Genomic DNA, 26,588 nt, shown 5'->3' on the forward strand with positions numbered 1-26,588 from the left:
AAATTTCCTCAATATACCTGTCCAACTTGTAACATTATAACAGTCACATAAGATAGTGAATGTAGGGTGGGGCATGGTGGCTCACACCTATAATCCCAACACTTTGGGAGGCCAAGGCAGGAGGATCACTTGAGCCCAGGAGTTTGAGACCAGCCTGGGCAACATGATGAAACCTGACTCTACAAAAAAAAAATACAAAAATTATCCGGGCATAATGGTGTGTGCCTATAGTCCCAGATACTCGGGAGGCTGAGGCAGGAACATCACCTGAGCCCGGGAGGTCGAGGCTTGCAATGAGCCATGTTTGCACCACTGCACTCCAGCCTGGGTAACAGAACGAGACCCTGTCTTAGAAAAGAAAAAAAAAAAAAGTGAATATAGAAACACTACCCAAATGTGTGGTTGTTAGGAAAACACTGGGGTTTAGGGTGTAGCTTATTATCCCAAGAAATCCAAGTTTAGAAGTTGAAAATTGCATGGCATTAATTTTTTATTTTTTTAGAGACAGGGTCTCTGTCACCCAGGCTGGAGTGCAGCGGCATGACCATAGTTCACTGTACTTTGAACCTTGAACTCCTGGGTTCAAAGGATCATCCCGCCTCAGCTTCCCAAGTAGCTGGGACCACAGGTGCACGCCACCATGCCGAGCTAATGTTTTGTATTTCTAGTAGAGAAGAGGTTTCGCCATGTTATCCAGGCTGGTCTCAAAACTCTTGAGCTCAAGCAATCTCTCCACCTCACCCTCCAAAAGTGCTGGAATTACAGGCATGAGCCACCACACCTGGCCTGCCTGGCTAATTGTGTTAATTTATTTATAGAGAAGGGGTCTCTTTATGTTTCCCAGACTGATCTTGAACTCCTGGCCTCAAGCAATTCTGCCTTGGCCTCCCAAAGTGCTGGGACTACCTATGTGAGTCACCACACCCTGCAGGCTTTTTTTTTTTTTTTTTTTGAACAGAGTCTCACTCTTTTGCCCAGGCTGGAGTGCAGTGGCTCAGTCTTGGCTCACTGCGACCTCCACCTCCCAGAATCGAGCGATCCTCCTACACACAGGCATATTTTGAGGCCCCAACTCTGCTCAATCCTAAAAGATCAACTCTAAGATTCCCATATTTTTTATTTGAAAGACCCATCTTAGTTCATACCAAACATTACCCTTTGACTCATAGGGACTCAGTTATTGCTGTGCTCCTAATTTGATGAATTGGTAGTGTGAAAGGAACATAAGCCTCGGGACACCAAAATCACGAAAGCTGACGGGACGGTCAAGCTGGGAACGTCATCAGGTAAAATGCCTCCTGTTTTATTTCCAAATGAGATAGCTGCAAAGGTAAAAAAGCGACCTACCTCCCTCACAATGTGCCCACAAGGAAATTCCTTGTGGCCCTCAACATCTTTATTATAAAACAGTTCTGATGAATTTCACCCTGGCAATGTAAATTGATGGCTCATCTTCACAGGTGCGGGAGAGACAGTCATCCCACTGGCCACCTGAGACGAATGCATATTTGATTGCTTCCTCTGCCCTCTTTTTTTTTTTTTTTGAGACAGGGTCTCCCTCTGTCACCCAGGCTGGAGTGCAGTGGTGCAATCTCAGCTTCCTGCAACCTCTGCTTCTGGAGTTCAAGCGGACTCAGCCTCCCAGGCAGCCGGGACTACAGGCATATACCACCATGCCCAGCTAATTTTTTGTATTTTTAATAGAGATGGGGTTTCGTCATGTTACCCAGGCTGGTCTCAAACTCCTGGCCTCAAGTGATCTGCCGGCCTCGGCCTCCCAAAGTGCTAGGATTACAGGCGTGAACCACTGCACCCAGCCCCTCTGCCCTATTTTTTTGTGTAAAAATGTATATTCGCTGAGCCAAACTAAAACATAGGTGACTATTTCTCTACTCTCCTGTCACATGTAAATTGTATATTCAGTGAAAGGCTAATCAAAGACTCAAAAGAATGCAACTGTTTTTGTCTCTTATCTACCTATCACCTGGAACCTCCTCTTGTACCCTGCTTCGAGTTGTCCTGCCTCTCCAGACCAAATGTACATCTTACACATAGTGACTGATGTCTCATGGCTCTCTAAAATGCATAAAAGCAAGCTGTACCCATGCCACCTTGGGCACGTGTCATTAGGGCCTCCTGAGGCTGTCATGGCCACATCCTTAACCTTGGCAAAATAAACTTTCTAAATTGATTGAGACCTGTCTCAGATACTTTGGGTTCACAGTAGGATCTGAAGTACAGGTTTTTCCAAAGCTCTTGGCAAAAACGTTTCACGTTTGTCAATATGTAGCAGGTTGGCAGGCTTTCATAATTATAAGAATGTCAAGCTTGAATAACGAGATTCAAAAAGTAGGATTATGTACAGAGCCCAGAGCTTGAGGTTAGCTACCCAAGAGGATAGATTCAGGTTGTCCTAAATATACACTCCAATTAGCAGCAATTACAAATGGGTCTTTTGAAGGAATAAGAAGAGGCAGTTCTGAAATTGTTTACCAAGAATTTATTACATTTATCACATCAGCTCAGTCGGGCACAGTGGCTCATGCCCGTAATCCCAGCACTTTGGGAGACTGAGGCGGGCAGATCATCCAAGATCAGGAGTTTGAGACCAGACTGACCAACATGGTGAAACCCCACACCTACTAAAAATACAAACATTAGCTGAGTGTGGTAGCACGTGCCTGTAATCCCAGCTACTCAGGAGGCTGAGGCAGGAGAATTACTCGAACCTGGGAGGCTCGTGCCTGTAATCCCAGCTACTCAGGAGGCTGAGGCAGGAGAATTGCTTGAACCTGGGAGGCTTGTAGTGAGCCAAGATCATGCCACTGCACTCTAGCCTGGGCGACAGAGCAAGACTGTCTTAAAAAAAAAACAAAAATAAGGGCCGGGCACGGTGGCTCATGACTGCAATCCCAGCACTTTGGGAGGCCGAGGCAGGAGGATCATGAAGTCAGGAGTTCAAGACCAGCCTGCTCAACATGGTGAAAACCCGTCTCTACTAAAAAATACAAAAATTATTTGGGCGCAGTGGTGCACTCCCGTAATCCCAGCTACTCGGGAGGCTGAGGCAGGGGAATCGCTTGAACCTGGGAAGCGGAGGTTGCAGTGAGATCAGGCCACTGCACTCCAGCCTGAGCAACAGAGTGAGACTCCGTCTCAAAGAAAAAAAAAAAAATTAGCTCTTGATTGGCCGTACATTGTTCTTTGTATCACAGATTCCAAGAGCATGAAGATAGTGGGTGAGGCAGCTAGTCAGTAACAAAATGCCTTTAAACAGTTGCCCCGGAGCATGGGGTTGTGGGGAAGAGGGATGACTAAAGTCCCATGCTCCTGTATCTGTGGGCTTGATAAATGTTGCATGCCTTGCATAACTCAAACTGCCCCGAGCTTTTTTTTTTTTCTCTAGGGGTTTCTGCCAAGATGCTGACCCTTATATTTCAGGTGTATCAGAGAGGAGGAGCTGATGGGTGCTGAGTCCCAAGAGAAGCACCCTGTTTGCAGAGGGCTATGGATACCTCTCACCAGACGGGGCAGGAGGAATGAAGGGAACAACTTAATATCAGCAGAATTGTAAACTCCTTAGCTGGAAGCTACCATAAGGAAGCGTTTTGCAGACTGTAAGTTGAGACCCATGAGTGAATTGTAAAATTTAATATATCACAACTAGCATTAAAAGAAAAAGAAAATAGTAAACTTGAGTCTGAATCGCATATAGTAAGTTAAGTATTGTTTCATGGATCATGTATATATATTCATGTATGTATGTGTGTGATTGTGTGTACAGGGTTGCAATATTAAATGTATTCTAGGCTGGACATGGTGGCTCATGCCTATAATCCTAGGACTTTGGGAGGCTGAGGCAGGCGGTTCACTTGAGGCCAGGAGTTTGAGACCAGACTGGCCATCATGGTGAAAACCCATCTCTACCAAAAAAATATATATATATATATACAAAAATTAGCCGGGCACGGTGGTACACACCTGTAGTCCCAGCTACTTGGGAGGCTGTGGCATGAGAATCACTTGAAACCCAGGAGGTGGAGCTTGCAGTGAGCCGAGGTCACGCCCCTGCACTCCAGCCTGGGCAACAGAGAAAGACTCTGTCTCAAAAAAAAAAAAATAAATAAAAATAAAATAAAAAGTATTCTAGACCAGGCGCAGTGGCTCACGCCTGTAATCCTAGCACTTTGGGAGGCCGAGGCGAGCAGATCATGAGGTCAGGAGTTCAAGACCAGCCTGACCAACATGGTGAAACCCTGTCTCTACTAAAAACACAAAAATTAGCCAGGTGTGGTGGCAAGCGCCTGTAATCTCAGCTACCCAGGAGGCAGAGGCAGGAGAATTGCTTGAACCCGGGAGGTGAAGTTTGCAGTGAGCCGAGATCGTGCCACTGTATGCCAGCCTGGGTAACATGGCGAGACTCCGTCTCAAAAAAAAAAAAAAAAAAGTATTCTAATGCAATTTATAATTAACAAAATCGAAACTATCTACTTTATAGATATCTAGGCTGCCAGTTTTCAAACTGACCTACAGAGTCCTTAGGAGGAAGTCATAGTTCAAACTTTCTTTGTAAAATAGAGCCACTAGTAGGACCTATCTTTGTTAAGGATTGAGATGATACCATTAATCCCCAGGCAAGTAACCGGCTCGGCTTTAATTTTTTTGTTTTTTTAACTTTGGGCTTCCCCCATTGGATTTAACTTGAATAAAAGAATCCACAGCCAAAAAAAAAAGTGAAAACCATTGATCTAGACTAGTCCTTCTCTCTGTAAAAAGAAGTCTACAGCCAGGCCGGGCGCGGTGGCTCACGCCTGTAATCCCAACACTTTAGGAGGCCAAGGCGGGTGGATCATGAGTTCAGGAGTTTGAGACCAGCCTGAGCAACACAGTGAAACCCCGTCTCCACTAAAAATACAAAAAATCAGCTGGGCGTGGAGGCGGGCACATGTAATCCCAGCTACTCGAGAGGCTGAGGCAGGAGAATCGCTTGAACCCGGGAGGTGAAGGTTGCAGTGAACCGAGATCACAACATTGCACTCCAGCCTGGGTGACAGAGCGAGACTCCATCTCAAAAAATAATAATAATAATAATCTAAAGCCAGGAACTAAGTAGCCCAAGGTCCCCACACTCCCACACACCATAGCAAAGTCATGGCCCCGGCACTTTCCCACTCTGTCACACTGCCTCAGCCAGGGTGCTTGTAAATTGCCCAACTTCTGTTGCAGTGAAGGAAAAAAAGACCAGGTGAGGTTAGCCAGGGCGTCTGAAGTAGGAGAAGTGGTTCCAGTGGACACTGGTAACGTGGAGTGAAAAGCCACCAGTGGGAAAAGGGTGTGAAACAACGGTTCTTCTGGAGTCCAGCGCGTGTTCCTTCACCAAGACCCTCCTCAGTGCACAACCAGGCCGGGGGCTTCTGGCATTTTAAACGTGGGGGCTTGGCTTCTGCAGCCAACCAGAGGGAGGTGCCAAAGCCTAACTGGTCTCAGCTCGGTCGGACCCACCCAGGCAGTAGGGATTTGCCGAGCATATGCCAGGTGCTCAGGGCTGGTTCAGGCTCATACACTGGGATTTCCCACTTTCTTTCTTTTGCTTTTCTTGCTTCTTGCTGTTTCTGCCTAGAATGTCCTTTTTTTGCGGGGGTGGGGGTGGGCAGTGGGGGCAGAGGCTCACCCTGTCGCCCAGGCTGGGGTGCAATAGCATGATCTCAGCTCACTGCACCCTCTGCCTCCTGGGCTCAAGTCATCCTCCCACCTCAGCCTCCTGAGTAGCTAGGACTATAGGCGGATGCCACCAGGCCCAGCTAATTTTTGTATTTTTGGTAGAAGGGTTTGGCCACGTTGCCCAAGCTGGTCTCAGACTCCTAAGCTCAAGCAATGCTCCCACCTTGGCCTCCCAAAGTGCTGGGATCACAGGGTGGGCCACTGCACCCAGCCAGGAATGTCCTTTCTTGTCCAAATCTTTGCTGGACTTATAAATGCATTTAATATGATCTTATCTTTTCTTTTTTTTTGAGACAGAGTTTCACTCTTGTCACCCAGGCTGGAGTGCAATGGTGTGATCTCAGCTCACCACAACCTCCTCCTCCCGGGTTCAAGCGATTCTCCTATCTCAGCCTCCCGAGTAGCTGGGATTACAGCCATGCGCCACCACGCCCGGCTAATTTTGTATTTTTAGTAGAGACGGCGTTTCTCCATGTTGGTCAGGCTGGTCTCGAACTCCCGACCTCAGGTGATCCACCCACCTTGGCCTTCCAAAGTGCTGGTATTACAGGCATGAGCCACCGTGCCTGGCTATAGCATACATTTTAAAAGTGTTTTCTATGGCCAGGAAAATTGGAAAATAAATAAAAGTTACCCCTATGCCAACATCAAAACACAGCCACAGTCCTCCCCATTGTAAATTTCTTACCCAGTCATTTAAAAATAATTTTAGATGCCTTTTTTTTTCTTTGAGACAAAGTCTCGCTCTGTTGCCCAGGCTGGCTTGTGCAGGGGCATGATCTTGGCTCACTGCAACCTCCACCTCCCAGGTTCAACTGATTCTCCAGCCTCAGCCTCTCGAGTAGCTGGGATTACAGGTATGTGCCACCATGCCCGGCTAATTTTTTTTTGTATTTTTTAGTAGAGACAGGGTTGTACCATGTTGACCAGGCTGGTCTCAAACTCCTGACCTCAGGTGATCCACCCGCCTCGGCCTCCCAAAGTGCTAGGATTACAGGCATGAGCCACTGCGCCCAGCCTAATTTTTGTGTTTTTAGTAGAGACAGGGTTTTGCCATGTTGGCCAGGTTGGTCTGGTATTCCTGGCCTCAAGTGATCTGCCCGCCTTCGCCTCCCAAAGTGCTGGAATTACAGGCGTGAGCCACCGCACCTGGCCTTATATGATATTTTCTAATTTTAAAAAGACATGCTCATTTTTAGAGAATTTGGAAAACACAAAAATCTAGAGAAAAAATTATTGGCAATCCCACCATCCTAAAATAATCAAAGACACCTGTCCTAGGTCAGCTGTCCTACCTGGCTACACCGAACCCACCCTGAGCTCCTCTCCTCTAATATATAAAATGAGTCAGGTTTTTTCTCTATAAGTACATTCATAGCTACCAATATCAGGATCATACTAGATACACATAATATTTAATATTATTTTTTCACTGGGCATATTATGAACTAGAATTATAGCATACCTTTTTGTTTTTTTTTTTTTTTGAGATGGAGTTTTGCTCTTGCGGCCCAGGCTGGAGCGCAATGGTGCAATCTCAGCTCACTGCAACCTCTGCCTCCCGGGTTCAAGCGATTCTCCTGCTTCAGCCTCCCCAGTAGCTGGGATTCCAGCCATGCGCCACCATGCCCGGCTAATTTTGTATTTTTAGTAGAGATGGGGTTTCTCCATGTTGGTCAGGCTGGTCTCGAACTCCCGACCTCAGGTGATCCGCCCGCCTTGGCCTCCCAAAGTGCTGGTATTACAGGTGTAAGCCACCATGCCCAGCTATAGCATACACTTTAAAAGTGTTTTCTATGGCCAGGAAAATTGGAAAATAAATAAAAGTTACCCCTATGCCAACATCAAAACACAGCCACAGTCCTCCCCATTGTATATTTCTTATCCAGTCATGTAAAAATAATTTTAGATGCCTTTTTTTTTTCTTTGAGACAATGTCTCGCTCTGTTGCCCAGGCTGGAGTGCAGTGGCGTGATCTTGGCTCACTGCAGCCTCCACCTCCCGGGTTCAAGCAATTCTCCTTCCTCAGCCTCTGTAGTAGCTTGGATTACAGGCGCCCGCCACCATGCCCGGCTATTTTTTTTTTTTTTTTTTTTTTGAGACGGAGTCTTGCTCTGTCGCCCAGGCTGGAGTGCAGTGGTGCGATCTCGGCTCACTGCAACCTCTGCCTCCCGGGTTCAAGTGATTCTCCTGCCTCAGCCTCCCGAGTAGCTGGGATTACAGGAGCGTGCCACCATGCCCAACTAATTTTTTTTTGTATTTTTTAGTAGAGACGGGTTTCACCATGTTGACCAGGCTGGTCTTAAACTCCTGACCTCAGGTGATCTATCCGCCTTGGCCTCCCAAAGTGCTGGAATTACAGGCATGAGCCATCACGCCCACCCAGATGCTTCTATTTATTTAAACTCTAACCTCTATAGGTCAAATGGTAGTGATGGTACCCACCTTCACAGGGTTTTTGTCAGGATTAAATGAGGCAAATGAAACACAGGCCCTGTCCCAGCGGAGATCATGGCATATGGGCAGGGGTCGAGGGTGGGAGCCAGGGGACACTCAGGCAGTGATAAGACAAGGTGACTGGTGACACAGAGAGGGGAGCTGTGCAGTGTAGCAATGGTCAGCAGTGTCCTGCGGCCAGCTTCTCAGCCATAGACATACTTACTCTGAGACCTGGGCACGTGACTTCACCTCCCTCAGCCTCCTCCGTTTCCTCTTCTGTAAAATGGGCATGGATTCCATAACATCATACAGGTAAAGGGCTTAGCTCATGCCTGGCACGTCACAAGGGCTCCATCAATGACAGTTTTCAGTGTTCCATCAAATCTTAGATACTTGCAATTGTAGGATGCACCACCACCTGTTAAACCACCACCGCATTCATTGTAAGACGTATCTGACTTTAGAGAGGTCAAAATGCAGGAGAAAAAAGTCTTAAATTTCACTATATCCAGTGTCATTATTCAGAAGGGTCTGGGACACGGAGGTAGGGCTCCTGAGCTAGCCCAGGGACACACTCATCCGTCACTCTCAATTTCTTCCTCTCTGTCGCTCTCTCTGGCCTTCTCTTCATTTTCTGAGCCTTCCACTAGGTGGCACCCAGGCCTGGGTGCCTGCTGCTGAGCTGATGCCCTGAGGTCAGTCCTGCCCCTCCGGCTCCTCCATGCTCTTTCTTCCCCTTTCCTTTTTCCTCCTCCCCATCTTTTATCCTGGAAGTGGGAGGCTCTGATTCAGTGCTCAGAGGTTCCCTGTAGGATTGCAGAACTTGAAGAACAGTTACAGGGCTCCTGCCGTCCACTGGCCCCAGCCCATCCCAAGCAGGAATTCCTTCCCAGCAAGTCCCCAGCTCTCACTTGCATACCTTCAGTGGCGGGAAACTCACTACTTTGTGAGGCTCCCATTCCGTCGTGGTCATACACTTGGGCTCTGAAGACGCTCCCCCAAGGGTCCTAGGGAACCCGCTTTCCAGTCCTTCAACAGCAGGCGACTTGGGCCTTTGTCTACTTTGTGTATTGGGGAGTCCCCAAGGCCTGGCACAGATGAGGCACTGAGTGAATGAATGAGAGTCAATGAACAAACTCAGTTGTTCTGTGCAACTGTTTCATTACCTGTGAAACGGGGTTAATAATAGTATTTACCTCATAAGGCTGTGAGGATTAAATGAGACAGGACCTCTAAACAGGCTTAGTGCCGTGCCTGGTACATGGTACATCCTCAACCAATATTGTTTTCCTCTTATTTTTTTGTCTTCTTTAATAGCTATGGATAGCTCTACTCTTTTTTTTTTTTTTTTTTTTTTTTGAGACGGAGTTTCGCTCTTGTTGCCCAGGCTGGAGTGCAGTGGTGTGATATTGGCTCACCACAACCTCTGCCTCCCAGGTTCAAGTGATTCTCCTGCCTTAGCCTCCCAAATAGCTGGGATTACAGGCATGCGCCACCATGCCCAGCTAATTTTTGTATTTTTAATAGAGATGGGGTTTCTCCATGTTGGTCAGGCTGGTCTCGAACTCCCGACCTCAGGTGATCCGCCAGCCTCGGCCTCCCAAAGTGCTGGGATTACAGGTGTGAGCCACCGTGCCTGGCTGCCATAGCTCTGCTCTTATTATCTGAAAGATCTGTTTTAGAGCAAAGTGATTCTGATTTTTTTTTTTTTTTTTTTTTTTTAGACAGGGTCTCATACTGTCGCCCAGGCTTGGAGTGCAGTGGCATGATCACAGCTCACTGCAGCCTCGACTTTCTGGGCTCAGGCAATCCTCCCACCTTAGCCTCCCAAGTAGCTGGGACTACAGATGCGTGCCACCATGCCTGGCTAATTTAAAAAATTTTTTTGTAGAGACTGGGTTTTGTCATGTGGCCCAGGCTGGTCTTGAACTCCTTGGCTCAAGCGATCCACCTGCCTTGGCCTCCCAAAGTGCTGGGATTACAGGCATGAGCCACGGTGCCCGGCCTGATTCTAATTCTTAAAATTTTCACACAGGCTGGGTGCAGTGGCTCCCACCTGTAATTCCAGCACTGAGCCCTTACTGCATCTCATTCATTCTTCCACCTGTGTTCCTGGGCATTCTTCTCCCATTTTATAGATGAAGGAACCAAGGCACACAAAGGTCACATAGGCTGAGCGTGGTGGCTCACACCTGTAATCCTAGCACTTTAGGAGGCCAAGGCAGGCATATTGCTTGAGCCCAGGAGTTTGAGGCCAGCCTTGGTAACATGGAGAAACCCCATCTCTACGAAAAAATTAGCCAGGCGTGATGGCATGCACCTGTAGTCCCAGCTACTCTGGGAGCTGAGGCAAGAAGATCTCCTGAGCCTGGGAGGCACAATCTGTCTCAAAAAAAAAAAAAAAAAAGTCACATAGCTGGTGAGCAATAGAACCAGGATTTAGATCTTGTCTGTCTGACTCCAGAACCCACCCCTTCACCTCTAAGCCTTGTTAGTAGAGAAAGGGTTTCACCATGTTGACCAGGCTGGTCTCAAACTCCTGACCTCATGATCCGCCCTCCTCAGCTTCCCAAAGTGCTGGGATTACAGGTGTGAGCCACCACGCCCGGCCTTTTTTTTTTTTTTTTTTTTTTTTTTGAGATGAAGTCTCACTCTGTTGTCCAGGCTGGAGTGCAGTGACACAATCTTGGCTCACTGCGAGCCGGGTGTGGTGGCGTACGCCTGTAGTCTCAGCTACTGAGGAGGCTGAGGCAGAAGAATCGCTTAAGCCCGGGAGGCGGAGATCGAGCCACTGCACTCCAGCCTGGGTGACAGAGCTAGACTTCCACTCGAAAAACAGATTCTCACAGAAGCATGAACCCTACTGTGAACTGCGCATTTGAGAGATCTAGGTTTTGTGCTCCTTATGAGAATCTAATGACTGATGATCTGAGGTGGGAAGGTTTCATCCTGAAACCATGCTCCCGCTGCCCGTGGAAAAACTGTCTTTCACAAAACTGGTCCCTGGTGTCAAAAAGGTTGGGGACTGCTGCTCTAGAGGACGTTCTGGGGCCTGTGGGGAATTTTCTGTTCTGAGCCTTCCACATACTACCCCGATGTCGTGGCTATTACATGGCTTCCCAGCATGTGTTCCCCGTCTCGCCCACCATCAGAGCCATATTTGGCTCCACTGGAATTCTGTGCTAGTGGGTGGGGTTGGTAGTACTCTTCCAGGGTGGGCTGTGATGACCCTGGAGGAGAAGCCATATGCATCCAATCTCTCTAGTCACAGAAATGAACACTACCTCACTCAGAGCCAAGGATTTGCCAAGAGAAGTCAGTGGAGCTCTCTGAGGGAGAGAAGCTGCTTTTCATTTCTACAGGACTGGAAGAGATACTCTCTTTCCCTGGACGGTGTGTTGAGGGGATGTGAGAGCTAGAGATGCAGTAGCTCTTACTCCCAAAACGTCCTTTTCAGAATGAAGTCAACATGCAGAGGAAGGCAGAGCACAGAGACTTCATGAAGAAACAGAACCTAGGCCAGGCACAGTGGTTCACGCCTGCAATCCCAGCACTTTGGGAGGCCAAGGTGGGAGGATCGTTTGAGCTTACATGTTCAAGACAAGCCTGGGCAACGTTGTGAGACCTCTTCTCTACCAAAAAGAAAAAAAATCTTTTTTATTAGCCAGATGTGTTGGCACACACCTATGGTCCCAGTTACTTGGGAGGCTGAGGTGGGTGGATCACTTTAGCCCAGGAGAATCGCTTGAATAGAGGCTGCAATGAGCCGTGATTGCACCACTGCACTCCAGCCTGGGCAACAGAAGGAGAGCCTGTCTCCAAAATAAGAAAAAAAGAAAACAATGAAAGACGAAATAGAACCTAGTCTGTGGTGTTATTAGTTACTTATTGCTGTGTAACAAATCACCCCCAATTTAGCAGCTTAAAACATTTATTGGGCCAGGCACAGTGGCTCATGCCTGTAATCTCAGCACTTTGGGAGGCCGAGGCAGGTGGATCACGAGGTTAAGAGTTCAAGACCAGCCTGGCCAACATGGTGAAACCCCGTCTCTACTAAGAATACAAAAATTAGCCGAGCGTGGTGGCAGGCGCCTGTAATTCCAGCTACTCGGGAGGCTGAGGCAGGAGAATGGCTTGAACCCGAGAGGCAGAGGTTACAAGGAGCCAAGATGGGGCCACTGCACTCCAGCCTGGGCGACAGAGCAAGACTCTGTCTTGAAAAAAAAAATAATAATAACAATAACAAAAATGATTTATTATCTCCCAGAGTTGCCAGAGTTGAGGATTGGAAATTGGACGAGATCTCAATTAGTGGTTCTGGCTCAGAGTGTCTAATGCGTTCATAGTTAAGATGTTGGCTAGAGGTGCAGTCATCCACTTCCAAGATGGGGCTGGAGGATCCACCTCCAAGATGGTGCACTCATGTGGCAATTGGCAGGAGGTCTCAGTGCCTCACCAAGTGGGCTCTCCGTAGCAGCTAGCTTTCCCCAGAGCGATGAGGATGATGACGATGATGATGATGATGATGATGATGTGTGTGTGTGATAGAGAGAGAGAAGGAAGCCACAGTGCCTTGTACAACCTGCACACTATCATCTTTGCTTTTTTTCTATTCATTAGAAGCAAGTCACTATGTCCAGTCCACAGCCAAGGGAAGCATAACTAGGATTCCTTTTTTTTTTTTTTTGAGACGGAGTCTCGCACTCTCGCCCAGGCTGGAGTGCAGTGGCGCAGTCTCGGCTCACCGCAAGCTCCGCCTCCCGGGCTCATGCCATTCTCCTGCCTCAGCCTCCCGAGTAGCTGGGACTACAGGCGCCCGCCACCACGCCCAGCTAATTTTTTTTTAGTAGAGATGGGGTTTCACCGTGTTAGCCAGGATGGTCTCGATCTCCTGACCTCGTGATCCGCCTGCCTCGGCCTCCCAAAGTGCTAGGATTACAGGCGTGAGCCACCACGCCCAGCCAGGATTCCTTTTAAAGGAAGTGCCAAAGAACGCATGGACTGATTTTAAGCCACACTGTAGTGACGCCACTCGAGCTGCTGGAGGAAGCCCTCACCTGAGGACTCACCTCGAATCCAGTTAATTCCCCTTATGGTGAAGCCAGTTTGACCTGGGTTTTCTGAGTCATACCATTCAAAGAATGATTTTTATCTTCCTCATCTTATCCTCCAGATCTGCCTTGTCTGACTATGCTCCTTTTATCGGCAGTGGTGGGAGCTGGGCCCAGGCTCTAGGGGAGGAAGGGTGGACCCTTCTCACCTTCTCAGTCTTTGGTCCTATTTTTTTTCTTTTTTGAGTAGGGGTGTCACTTTGTCACCCAGGCTGGAGTGCAGTGGAGCTATCACGGCTCACTTTCAGCCTCAAACTCCCAGGCTCAGATGATTCTCTCACTTCAGCGTCTCAAGTAGTTGGGACTACAGGCTCACACCACCATATCTGACTAATTTTTTTTGTATTTTTAAGAGAGATGGGGTTTCACCATGTTGCCCAGGCTGGTCTCGAACTCTTGGGCTCAAGCAATCCTCCTGCCTCAGTCTCCCAAAGTGCTGGCATTATAGGCGTAAGCCACCGCGCTTGGCCTTGGTCTTTTTTTTTTGTTTTTTTTTTTTTTTGACTTGGAATCTCACTCTGTCACCCAGGCTGGAGTGCAGTGGCGCAATCTCGGCTCACTGCAAGCTCTGCCTCCCGGGTTCACACCATTCTCCTGCCTCAGCCTCCCGAGTAGCTGGGACTACAGGCGCCCGCCGCCACACCCGGCTAATTTTTTGTATTTTTAGTAGAGACGGGGTTTCACTGTGTAAGCCAGGATGGTCTCAATCTCCTGACCTCGTGATCCGCCCCTCTCGGCCTCCCAAAATGCTGGGATTACAGGTGTGAGCCACCGCGCCCAGCCTAATTTTTGTATTTTTAGTAGAGACAGGGTTCCACTATGTTGGCCAGGCTGGTCTTGAACTCCTGAACTCAGGTGGTCTGCCCACCTTGGCCTTCCAAAGTGCTGGGATTACAGGTGTGAGCCACCATGCTCGGCCTTGGTCCTTTATACTACAAGCCTGGGCAACATAGTGAGTACACACTACTGTCCCATGGCCACCGGTGATGCTGGGTACAGGAAAACCACATTGTTCTATGGACTCCTGACCATGGTACTCATCCTTCCACTGGCCACTCCTGCTAAGACGTGGCTTTTCCATCCTGTAATTGCCCTTAAACATTGGGCAACAATTTCCAGGTCTCTCTGGGTCAGTCCCTTCGGGGAAGGAAGACAGAGGAATCAAGTGGCCACGTGGGAGGAGCTCTGGGCCAACTTCCACCCAGCCTTACTGTGTGACCTTGAAGAAGTCCCTGCTCCTCTCTGGGCCGCTGTGTCCTCCTTTTTGAATGCAGAAGGTTGTATTAACATATCTGAGGATGCTTTGGGGTTCTCTTAGTTCTGCCTAGAGGAGATGATGAAATTTTAGAGCAGCCTCACTTCCAACACACTGGGTCTTGCGTGGTCATTCATACCCCAGCAGAGAAAAAGCTGCATACTTCATGCTCTTTGCCCTTCACCATCTCATCTGATCCTCCCAGCAGCCAGCAAGGACACGGAGCAAGGCACTGGGGGCAACAGAGGCTCAGCGGCAAGACAGGGTATGTGCAGAGAGCTGCAGGACAGACGTGGCCTCACCAGCAGGACCCGTGATTAAACAGCAGCTGTGGTTCACTAAGTGCTTTCTGTTTATTGTGTGCCAAGTACTTCACCTGTGGCTGCTTTGTGTCATTCTCACATCAACCATGATGGGTGGTTACTATAATTATCCCCTTTTACAGATAAGGAAACTGAAGCCCAGTGGGGTGGAGTAACTAGTCCAGCAAAAGTAAGCCGTGTAACTGGGACTCAAATTCAGCTTGAACAGCTCAGCACTCATCTGTGTTTTCGATCACATAACACTCCCTCTAGGCATTCACAGCAGCTCAAGGATGGGAGTAGGGAGGGAAAAGCTAGGAGTCCGAAGACTTGAGGGGCCAGGCATGGTGGCGTGCACCTGTAATCCCAGCATTTTAGGAGGCTGAGGTGGGAGGATGGCTTGAGCCCAGGAGATTGAGGTTGCAGTGAGCCGTGATCGGCTGCACTCCAGCCTGGGAAACAGAGCAAGACTATGTCTTGGAGATGGGAGAGGACCTTTAAAAAATAAAGAATAAAAAAGTACAAAACCAAAGACTTGGGCAGATGCGGAGGCTCACGCCTGTAATCCCAGCACATCAAGAGTTTGAGGCAAATGGATCACCTGAGGTCAGGAGTTTGAGACCAGCCTGGCCAACATCGTGAAACCTCGTCCCTACTAAAAATACCAAAATTAGTCAGGTGCGGTGGCAGGCGCGGTGGTGGGTGCCTGTAATCCCAGCTACTCGGGAGGCTGAGGCAGGAGAATCGCTTGAACTCGGGAGGCAGAGGTTGCAGTGAGCCAAGATCACACCATTGCCATTGAACTACAACCTAAGCAATAAGAGTGAGATTCCGTCTCAAAACAAAGCAAAACAAAACAAAACAAAAACAAAGACTTGGGTTCACAAACAAACTCTGAACACTTACTAATTCTAAGGCCAGGGTAAATCTTTCATCTTGCTCAGCCTCAGTTTCCTTATCTGTAAAATGGGGATCACAATTTGTCACCCAAATTGTGAGGATTGGGTAAAAACATTTTTAATAAGGGCATGCATGTGAGCATCCCCCATGCATGGCAAAGACGTTGTCTATATTTAAGAGGTGGTTGTTTTTCTTAATCTCAGAGCAGGAGCCAGGGCAGGAAGTAGGCAGGCTGATTAGGGCGGCCAAGTGTCCCTGCCCAAGAGCGACTACTTCCGTCCCTGGTGTTCATAAAGTCCCCAGGAAAGGAGGAGGGCAGGCCGGAGGAAAGGGCAAAGCTCTAGGTCCTTATCTAGAACTTTGTCTCCATGCCAAGAGCCCTCCAAGGGAAGAAAAGTTCTGGATTCTCACCACTGAGCTCCAAGCATTCCACAGGGCTCAGCAGGGAGGAAGTCTGTCAGCACCTGAGCCAGCAACAGCTGGGGAGAGGCCTGGATGGGTAGGTTGCACGCCTCCCCCTCAGCCTGTGTCATGGCCCTGCCCTGGCCTCATGGTCCAGGACTCAGTCCCTGTAGCCTGTCCTACCAAGGGGAACACCAGACTCCAGCACTGCGATGCACAAATGCCAAACCCTCCCAAGGGGCAGCTTTGGCGAGTGACTGGAACTGGAGTCAGGAGGCGCAGGCTCTTGTTCTGGTTTTGTCCCTTCTCCTCGCTGGGTATCAGCGTCCCTACTGTGGAATAAGGGACATTCCCTCGAGGGCATTTACATAGTGTGGCTCTGGCGTACCCCTTGCTACCCCTGCCACAAAGTGTTGTTCCTTGTGCCTTCTTCCTGGGCTGCTGGAGAAAAAGTTCATGCCACATGTGCTGCCCTCTCTGAGTGTGGTCAACAGCTCTCCAGCCCAGGACACTCAAGTGTGACACCCAGATGACATTCAAGTCATCTGTGTCATTTTCTGTTTCTGGTGCTTCCTGAATTCCAGTTCTTTCTTGTTCCCAAGTAGATGGAGAGCTCCCTGAGGACAAGCAACTGGGGCCTTCTTACCCCTGTGCTTCCCCAAAAACTAGGGCTTAGCACAGAGTAGAACTTCAGGGCTGGTTAGCAGCTGTGCTGTTGGGCCATCCTTGAGGCCCTTGATGAACATGGCCTCCATCACCAGTGCCTGTTGCAGAGTTCCGGCCACACAGGGAGGAACCCCAGCTTCTGCTCCTGGTTCTGCTCAACTCAGTCTGCAGGACTTTAGGCAAGGCTCTGTCAAAGGCATCTGTGGTTTTTCAAAATGTGCCAGGTGGAGGCCAGGCATGAAGTGGATAATCCTCAGGGGCAGATGGGGACTGGTACTCCAGCCCTCACCCCACCACCCACAGCTGCTCCATTCTTAGCTTTTACACACTTGGATTCCACAATAGTGACTTTACAGCTTCACGGAGGTAAAACTGACATACAATAAACTGACATATTGGGCATGGAAAATATGATATTTTTTTTTTAAGACAGAGTCACACTCTGTTGCCCAGGCTAGAGTTCAGTGGCTCAATCTCTGCTCACTGCAGCCTCTGCCACCTGGGTTCAAGTGATTCTCCTGCCTCTGCCTCCAGAGTAGCTGGGATTACAGGCATCTGCCACCATACCTGGCTAATTTGTTTTTTTGGTTGTTTTTGTTTTTTAGAGATGGAGTTTCGCTCTGTCGCCTGGCTGGAGTGCAGTGGCACAATCTCAGCTCACTGCAACCTCTGCCTCCCAGCCTCTGGCATTGGTTTCTTCTGGTGGGTTCTTGGTCTCGCTGACTTCAAGAATGAAGCCACGGACCCTTGCGGTGAGTGTTACAATTCTTAAAGATGGTGTGTCTGGAGTTTGCTCCTTCAGATGTTCAGATGTGTCTGGAGTTTCTTCCTTCTGGTGGGCTTGTGGTCTTGCTGACTTCAGAAGTAAAGCTGCAGACCTTTGCAGCAAGTGTTAAGCTCTTAAAGGTGGCATGTCTGGAGTCGTTTGTTCCTTCCGGTGGGTTCATGGTCCCGCTGCCTTCAGGAGCAAAGCTATGAACCTTCACGGTGAGTGTTGCAGCTCTTAAAGGTAGTGTGGATCCAAAGACTCAGCAGTAGCAAGATTTATTGCAAAGACCAAAAGAACAACTCTTCCACAGCATGGAGAGAAACCCAAGCAATTTACCGCTGTGAGCTCAGGTGGCCAGCTTTTATTCCCTTACTTGGCCCCACCCATGTCCTGCTGATTGGTCCATTTTACAGAGCACTGATTGGTCCATTTTACAGAGTGCTGGTTGGTCCATTTTTACAGACTGCTGATTGGTGTGTTTACAAACCTTTAGCTAGACACGAGCGCTGATTGGTGCATTTTTACAGCATGCTGATTGGTGCGTTTACAAACCTTTAGCTAGATGCAGAGCTGATTGGTGTGTTTTTACAGAGTGCTGATTGGTGCATTTACAAACCTTTAGCTAGACACAGAGCACTGATTGGTGTGTTTACAATCCTTTAGCTAGACAGAAAAGTTCTCCAAGTCCCCACCTGACCCAGAAACCCAGCTGGCTTCACCTCTCACCGGGTTCAAGTGATTCTCTTGCTTTAGCCTCCTGAGTAGCTGCGACTATAGGCACCTGCCACCATGCCTGGCTAATTTTTTGTATTTTTAGTGGAGATGGGGTTTCACCATGTTAGCCACGATGGTCTTGATCTCCTGACCTCCTGATCCACCCACCTCAGCTTCCCAAAATTTCTTTGTATTTTAGTAGAGACAGGGTTTCACCATGTTGGCCAGGCTGGTCTCAAACTCCTGACCTCAAGTAATCTGCCCTCCTCAGCCTCCCAAAGTGCTGGGATTACAGGCATGAGCCACCGTGCCTGGTAAATTTGATAAGTTTTGACACATAGATACACCAGTGAAACCATCAACATAACCAAGATAGTGAGCACATCCTTCACCCTCAGAAGTTTCTTCATGGCCTGGCACCACAGCTCGTGCCTGTAATCCCAGCACTTTGAGAGGCTGAGACAGGAGGATCGTTTGAGAATAGGAGTTTGAGACCAGCCTGGGCAACATGGCAAAACCTCCTCTCCACAAAAAAATACAAAAATTAGCTCGGCGTGGTGGTGCAAGTGCACACCTGTAGTTCCAGTTACCTGGGAGACTGAGGTGGGAGGATCACCTGAGCCCAGGAGGTCAAGGCTACAGCGAGCCATAATTGTGCCACTGCACTCCAGCCAGGGTGACAGAGCTGGGAAAAAAAAAAAAAAAAGTTGGCCAGGCGCGGTGGCTCACACCTGTAATCCCAGCACTTTGGGAGGCCAAGGCGGGTAGATCGCCTAAGGTAAGGAGTTCGAGACCAGCCTGACCAACATGGTGAAACCCTGTCTCTACTAAAAATACAAAAATTAGCTGGGTGTGGTGGAGGGCACCTGTAATCCCAGCTACTCGGGCGGCTGAGGCAGGAGAATCACTTGAACCTGGGAGGCGGAGGTTGCAGTGAGCTGAGATCATGCCATTGCACTCCAGCCTGGGCGACAGAGCAAGACTCCGTCTCAAAAAAAAAAAAAAAAAAAAAGTCTCCTCGTGCCCCTTTTTAATTCCTTTCTACCTCCCATTGCCCAGGAACCACAATGTGGCTCTGTCACTCTACATCAGTTTATATTTTCTAGAATATTGTGGAAATGGAATCACAGCATGCACTCTTTTTTGCCCAGCTTCCTTCACTCAGCATTATTAATTTGAGATTCACCTCCCTTGGCCCATGTATCAATAGTTCATTCCTTTTTAATGCTGAATGGTATTCTGTTGCTAGGATATACCACAGTTGGTTTCTCCATTGACCTGTGGATGGGAGTTTGGGTTGTTTCCAGTTTTTGGCTATCGCAAATGCAGCTGCTATGAACATCTGTTCACATAAGATCTTTTGTTTTTTTTGAGACAGAGTCTCGCTTTGTCATCCAAGCTAAAGTGAAGTGACATGATCTCGGCTCACTGCAATTTCTGCCTCCTGGGTTCAAGCAATTCTCCTGCCTCAGCCTCCCAAGTAGCTGGAATCACAGGCGTGTGCCACCACACCCAGCTAATTTTTGTATTTTTAGTGGAGACAGGGTTTCACCATGTTGGGCAGACTGGTCTCAAACTCCTGACCTCGAGTGATCTGCCCGCCTTGGCCTCCCAAAGTGCTGGGATTAGAGGCACGAGCCACCATGCCCAGACCACACAAGATTTTTATCTGAAGAAGTTGCACTACTGGAAGAAAAAAGAAAAAAAAAAAGCTGGAGAAGATGGTCCCTGAAGTCACAGGCTTTTAAGGGCCTGGAGACTGTGGTGGGCCAAGGTGGGGCACTGAGGAGTAAGGGAACTGCCATTTTGAGCCTCTACTGAATGCACCTGCCAACATTCATTGATGTAATCACACCCCAGCTGGGAAGCAGGTGCCATTGTTATTCCCAGGATACAGACAAAGCAGCTGAGGCACAGACGAGTGACTGTAACTGTCTCATGACACACACAGAGGCCACAGCAGAGCCATGATTCAGACTCAAGGTCTGGCTGCCTCCAGGCCCAGGCTCAGGACCACTGCACACTCGTCGCGAGAACCAGCACTGGTTCCTTGGCTTGCTTTGACCCCTTGTGTGGCTGAGGTTCATGCTTGTGGTGGTTCCCATGGTGCTGGGCCACAGGACGTACCTGGTCAAGACTTGGAAGCAGGATGGGGAGCTGGGGACAGAGGAGCAGCAGGAAGTGAGTCCGTCATGAAACTGAAGGGCATCTGGTTCCCGGCCAGACAGGGAATGGAAAGAGGGGTCCCCCTTATTTTTATTTATTTATTTTTGAGACGGAGTCTCGCTCTGTCGCTCAGCCTGGAGTGCAGTGGCGCGATCTCAGCTCACTGTAACCTCCACCTCCTGGGTTCAAGCAATTCTCCTGCCTCAGCCTCCCGAGTAGCTGGGACTACAGGTGCCTGCCACCTCGCCTGGATAATTTTTGTATTTTTAGTAGAGATGGGGTTTCACCGTATTGGCCAAGCTGGTCTTGAACTCCTGACCTTGTGATCCACCCGCCTTGGCCTCCCAAAGTGCTGGGATTACAGGCGTGAGCCACCGCACCCAGCTGAGTCCTCTTATTATGCAGGGATCTCTGGGCCTTTCGCTCAGTCTCTCCTATCACGTCCACAGTGCTAGTGTGAGGTGGAAATCATCATCTCCATTTCGTAGATGAGAAAAGGGGGCTCAGGAGGTTTGGGCAGGATTCTCTCAGCTTCCAGTAACAGAAAAGCCAACTGAAAATGGCTTAAATGATGAAGACACTGATCTGACAAGGAAGCCAAAGTTTTAGGTCTGGGAACTTCTGGATCGTTAACCCGGGGACTCCACAGGGAAGGGATTTCGAGACTCATGCTCTTTCCCTCCTGGTGAGCTCCGTCCTTTGCATATCAGCTGAGAAGGAGGGAACCTCCTTCTCAGTCCCAGAACGGCTGCGCTGCAGCGGTTTCAGGGGCCACCGGCCCACAGTGGCATTCAGAAACAAAGAGAACCCCGTCCTCCCTTGTCACCCCTTTTAAGATGGAAGAGAACCCATCATTTCTTACTGGCCAGAACTGCCTAAACCAATCACTTGGTAAGGAAATGAGGCCACCTTGGGTGGCCCAGACCCGCTGAGATCCACTTCCGGGGAAGAAGCTCTCCCGAAGGCCAGGGGTGCTGAGAGGAGGACAAACAGCATCCAGGTTTTGCCAGGCATAGCAGCTCACACTTGAGATCCCAGCTACTCAGGAGGCTGTGGCAGGAGGATCACTTGAGTCCAGGAAGTGGAGGTTGCACAAATCTATGATTGTGCCACTGCACTCCAGCCTTGGTAACACAGCAAAACCCCATCTCTGAAAAAAACAAAAAACAACAACAAAACAAAAAAGGTGGGCGCGGTGGTTTACGCCTGTAATCCCAGCACTTTGGGAGACCGAGGCGGGTGGATCACCTGAGGTCAGGAGTTAGAGACTAGCCTGACCAACATGGTGAAACCCTTTCTCTACTAAAAACACAACAACAACAAAATAGCTGGGAGTGGCGGCATGCGCTTATAATCCCAGCTACTTGGGAGGCTGAAGCAGGAGAATTGCTTGAACCTGGGAGGCGGAGGTTGCCGTGAGCCGAGATCGCGCCACTGCACTTCAGCCTGGGAAACGAGCAAAACTCCACCTCAAAATAAAAAAAAAAAGATTCAAGATTTTTCTAATAAGGAAGAAGGGGTCTGCCTCAGAGCAGAAGAGACTTGCTCAAGATGTCCAGGTGGTTAGAGGTGGATCTGTGGATCTGGGCCCTAAGATAGGCCTGGCCCTGTTATTCCCCTCTCTTTATTATCCCCATTTCTTTTTGTTTGTTTTGTTTTGTTTTGTTTTTGAGATGGAGTCTCACTGTGTCACCCAGGCTGGAGTGCATTGGTGCAACCTCGGCTCACTGCAACCTCTGCCTCGCAGGTTCAAGCTATTCTCCTGTCTCAGCCTCCCGAGTAGCTGAGATTATAGGTGCCCGCCACCATACCTGGCTAATTTTTGTATTTTTAGTAGAGACGGGGTTTCACCATGTTGGCCAGGCCGGTCTCAAACTCTTGACCTCAGGTGATCAGCCTGCCTTGGCCTCCAAAAGTGCTGGGATGACAGGTGTGAACCACCGTGCCCAGTCTATTATCCCCATTTCATAGAGGAGAAAATGGAGGCTCATATTATAGAATCTAGGAGGCTTCTTACCAACCCCCGGAGTCTGTGTAAATAATGTTAGTAATTCTCACATTGAACACTTTATGTGCCCCCACATATCCCATCACCTATGAGGTCAGATGGTTATTTTATTTATTTATTTTTTTGAGACAGAACCTCACTCTGTTATCTAGGCTGGAATTCAGTGGTGTGATCTCAGCTCACTGCAACCTTCACCTCCTGGGTTCAAGTGATTCTCCTGCCTTAGCCTCATGAGTAGCTGGGATTACATGTGCCCGCCACCATGCTCGGCTAATTTTTGTATTTTTAGTAGGGACAGGGTTTCACCATGTTGCCCAGGCTGGTCTCAAACTCCTGGCCTCAAGTGATCTGCCCGCCTCAGCCTCCCAAAGTGCTGAGATTACAGGCATGAGCCACCGTGCCCAGCCATCAGATGCTATTAATATCTCCATTTTACAGAGGAAGACACAGAGGCACAGAGAATAAGAAGCTTGCCTGAAGCTACATAGCCAGAAAGTGGTGGTGCTGGTATTTGAACCCTGCCTGGTATTCCAGGATCCCATCATGCCAGGTCAAGTGGGAAGCCCAGACTGGTGAGTCAAAGGACAGCTGGGGCAGCCCCCAGGCCAAACAGAGAGTGTTGAGTAGCAACAGGCGAAGGCCAGCTGTTTGAGAGGCCCACTGGCTGGGAATGGGGCTAGGGCCAGGCCAGCTGGCAGGCCCAGCTGAACCTGCAACATGAGCCCAGGAGCCATCACTACCCACCCACCGTGCCTCTCGAGTTCCCAGTCTCCTGCTCAGCCCCCTCCAGGAGCCTGAAGTACAGATTCAGTTTTGATGGGCAACAAGTGCTCGCAGGACAGCTCAGCAAACCACATGCGCTAACAGCCCAGAGGCACCTCAAAGAGTTTTTGGTCCAATGCTCCAAAAATGCTCATTTTCCAGACAGGGAAACTGAGGCATGCATAAAAGATTTTGTTTTTGTCTGTCTTATTCACTGCTTCATCCCATCGCCCAAAACAATGCTTGGCATGTAGTAGGTACTCAATAAATATTTGTAGAATGACTGACTGACTCATGAAATGAATGTGGTTTTTCCAAGGCACTTAGCATTGCACAGGGGCAAAGGCTCATACAGTAGAAAGCTGGCTGTCAGGAACAAAGCCTCTTCTCCTCCAACCCCTCAAGTCAAATGGGAAGACTGGGGGGGTCAGAGTAAAGAGTCCACAATCAAGGATATACCCTCACAAGGAAAACAGGCTCTCGTGGGCACACAGCATTTAATCCATTTCCCCCAATACCTAGACACACACATGCATGCCTCACTTTAGTTACAAGGGCAGCAGAACCCATTCACTCTGCTTAGGCATAAATGGGGATGGGGGAATTTACTGGCAGGATCCCTGTGCAACCCAAGGGCAGGAAACTCAGCCAGTGCTCCCAAACGGGCCAGAAACAGACATAGAAAGTTTTTTTTTTTTTAATGACATTATGGGCCGGGTGCGGTGGCTCACGCCTGTAATCCCAGCACTTTGGGAGGCCAAGGCAGGTGGATCACGAGGTCAGGAGTTCAAGACCAGCCTGGCCAAGATGGTGAAACTCGGTCTCTAATAAAAATACAAAAATTAGGCTGGGCGCGGTGGCTCACGCCTGTAATCCCAGCACTTTGGGAGGCCAAGGCGGGCGGATCACAAGGTCAGGAGATCGAGAACATCCTGTGAACGGTGAAACCCCGTCTGCACTAAAAATACAAGAAATTAGCTGGGCGTGGTGGCGATCGCCTGTAGTCCCAGCTACTTGGGAGGCTGAGGCGGGAGAATGGCGTGAACCCAGGAGGCGGAGCTTGCAGTGAGCCGAGATTGCGCCACTGCACTCCACCCTGGGCGACAGAGTGAGACTCTGTCTCAAAAAAAAAAAAAAAAAAAAAATACATATATATATATATATACACAAAAATTAGCTTGGCGTGGTGGTGGGTGCCTGTAATCCCAACTACTCGAGAGGCTGAGGCAGGGAATTGCTTGAACCCAGGAGGCAGAGGTTGCAGTGAGCCAAGATCACGCCACTGCACTCCAGCCTAGGTGACAAAGTGAAACTCTGTCTCAAAAAAAAAAAAAAAAAAGACATTACAGGTTGGACGCGGTGGCTCACGCCTGTAATCCCAGCACTTTGGGAGGCCGAGGCAGGCGATCACCTAAGGTCAGGAATTGGAGACCAGCCTGGCCAACATTGTGAAACCCCGTCTCTACTAAAATACAAAAATTAGCTGGGCATGGTGGCAGGCACCTGTAATCCCAGCTACTTGGGAGGCTGAGGCAGGAGAATCACTTGAACCTAGGAGGCGGAGGTTGCAGTGAGCCGAGATTGCACCACTGTACTCCAGCCTGGGTGACAGAACAAGACTCCATCTCAAAAAAAAAAAAGAAAGAAAAAGAAAAAGAAAAAAAAATGACATTACCCGCCATCGCCCCCTCCCTCTGGTCTGTACATCCACTTTCTTCTTCTCCTCTTCCTGCTCAGAACTTTCTCCCAGCCCCTGGCTGTCCCAGGCCCAGCTTTATAGGTCCTCTCGGTTCAAACACCCGACAGAGACTGGGTGTCTGGGTCTCAATCACACATTCTCAGCAGAGGGAACCTGACTGGCTGGCTGGTCTTGGGAGCTGTCAGGATCTAGGGGCCACCGCCCGCCACTCAGGGCTTCGGGGGCAGACTCAGAGAGGGGTGTGGTTGTGGAGAGTGGGAAGAAATGAGGCCTGCCCAGGCCCAGCAGCTTGTCTAATTCCTTCCGACCCCCCCCCGCGCCCCCGTCTTCCCAGACAAGAGGTCTTGAATCTCTCCCAGGATGAGGCTGTTAGGCTACCCACACAAACATGACATCATCCATTGTCCCTCATTATTCATTATTGTTAGAGGGCTCTTAAGTCATCCTTTCTCCTTCTGAACTAGCCGTTGCTCATCTGCTCATGTCTGTGGCTGCAGCAGTTAATGCCAGTTTCAGTCAGTACCAATCATTCCCTCGGTTTGCTTCTTTGGCTGCTATAAACAATTTTTTTTTTTTTTTTGAGACAGGGTCTCGCTTTGTCACCCAGGCTGGAGCGCAGTGGTTTGATCTCAGCTCACTGCAGCCTCGACTTCCCCAGGCTCAGGTAGGTGACCCTCCCACTTCAGTCTCCCAAGTGGCTGGGACTACAGGCACGTGCCACCATGCCCAGATAATTTTTAAATTTTTTTGTAGAGACGGGTCTCACTATATTGCCCAGGCTAGTCTTGAACTCCTAGGCTCAAGTGAGTCTCCCGCCTCGGCCTCTTAAAGTGCTGGGATTACAGGAGTGAGCCAGCGCTCCGGCCTAGAAACAATTTTTAAACCTTGTAAATCCAAACCCCATAAAAGAGAGGAACTGATTGGTTTTCCCACTCACCAATTTGTCAAGACTGTCCCTATTGGGCAGAGCTTTCGCACCAAGCGGCCTCCGCCCTCCCCCATTCACACCAGCCTATGAAGTGGCTGCCTGAGCGCCAGGGGCCCGCCCATTCCTGGGCTGTGGTGGTTAGGGGCCCTTTGGGCTTTGGTTTTTGCAAACATTTTCTTTGCTTACCCTGATTTTTCTCTGGGCTGGTGCCAGTATCGTGTGCTCCTACTCCCGCCCCAATTCTTTGTTCATTGTTTATTGAGGCTTATTCTTCTCCTTCCTGTGGCTTCCCCACCTTTTTCCTGCTGCTTGCTCATTTTGGACACATCTCTAATTCTAAGTGATGACCACCTACGGTGCTTTGGACAAGTCCCTTGGCTCCTTGGGCCTCCGTTTCCCCATGTGTATATTTGTGCTACTCAATTCCCACTTCACAGGGTTATGAAAGGAGTTAATGTATCTGCGAGCTCCTGCTACACAGCAAGCACTAAACAAACATCAGTGCCTGCCTTTCTGTTTGGCTTCAGTCCTTACTTAAAGCTGTCAACAGACCAGAGAGGCGGAGCTGGACTAGGAGAGAAGAACCTGAGTTCAAGCCTCTGCCGTGCATCTAACTTGCTGTGTGACCTTGAGCAAGTTCCTTTCCCGCTCTGGGACTCAGTTTCCCCATCTGTCCAATGAGGATTGGACTAGAGGAGCATTTCCCAAATTGAAAAACTAAAAGCATGCCACATACAGAAAGAGTA

This window comes from Nomascus leucogenys, chromosome 24 (assembly GCF_006542625.1).
Source record: "Nomascus leucogenys isolate Asia chromosome 24, Asia_NLE_v1, whole genome shotgun sequence".
NCBI classification, from domain to species: domain Eukaryota; kingdom Metazoa; phylum Chordata; class Mammalia; order Primates; family Hylobatidae; genus Nomascus; species Nomascus leucogenys.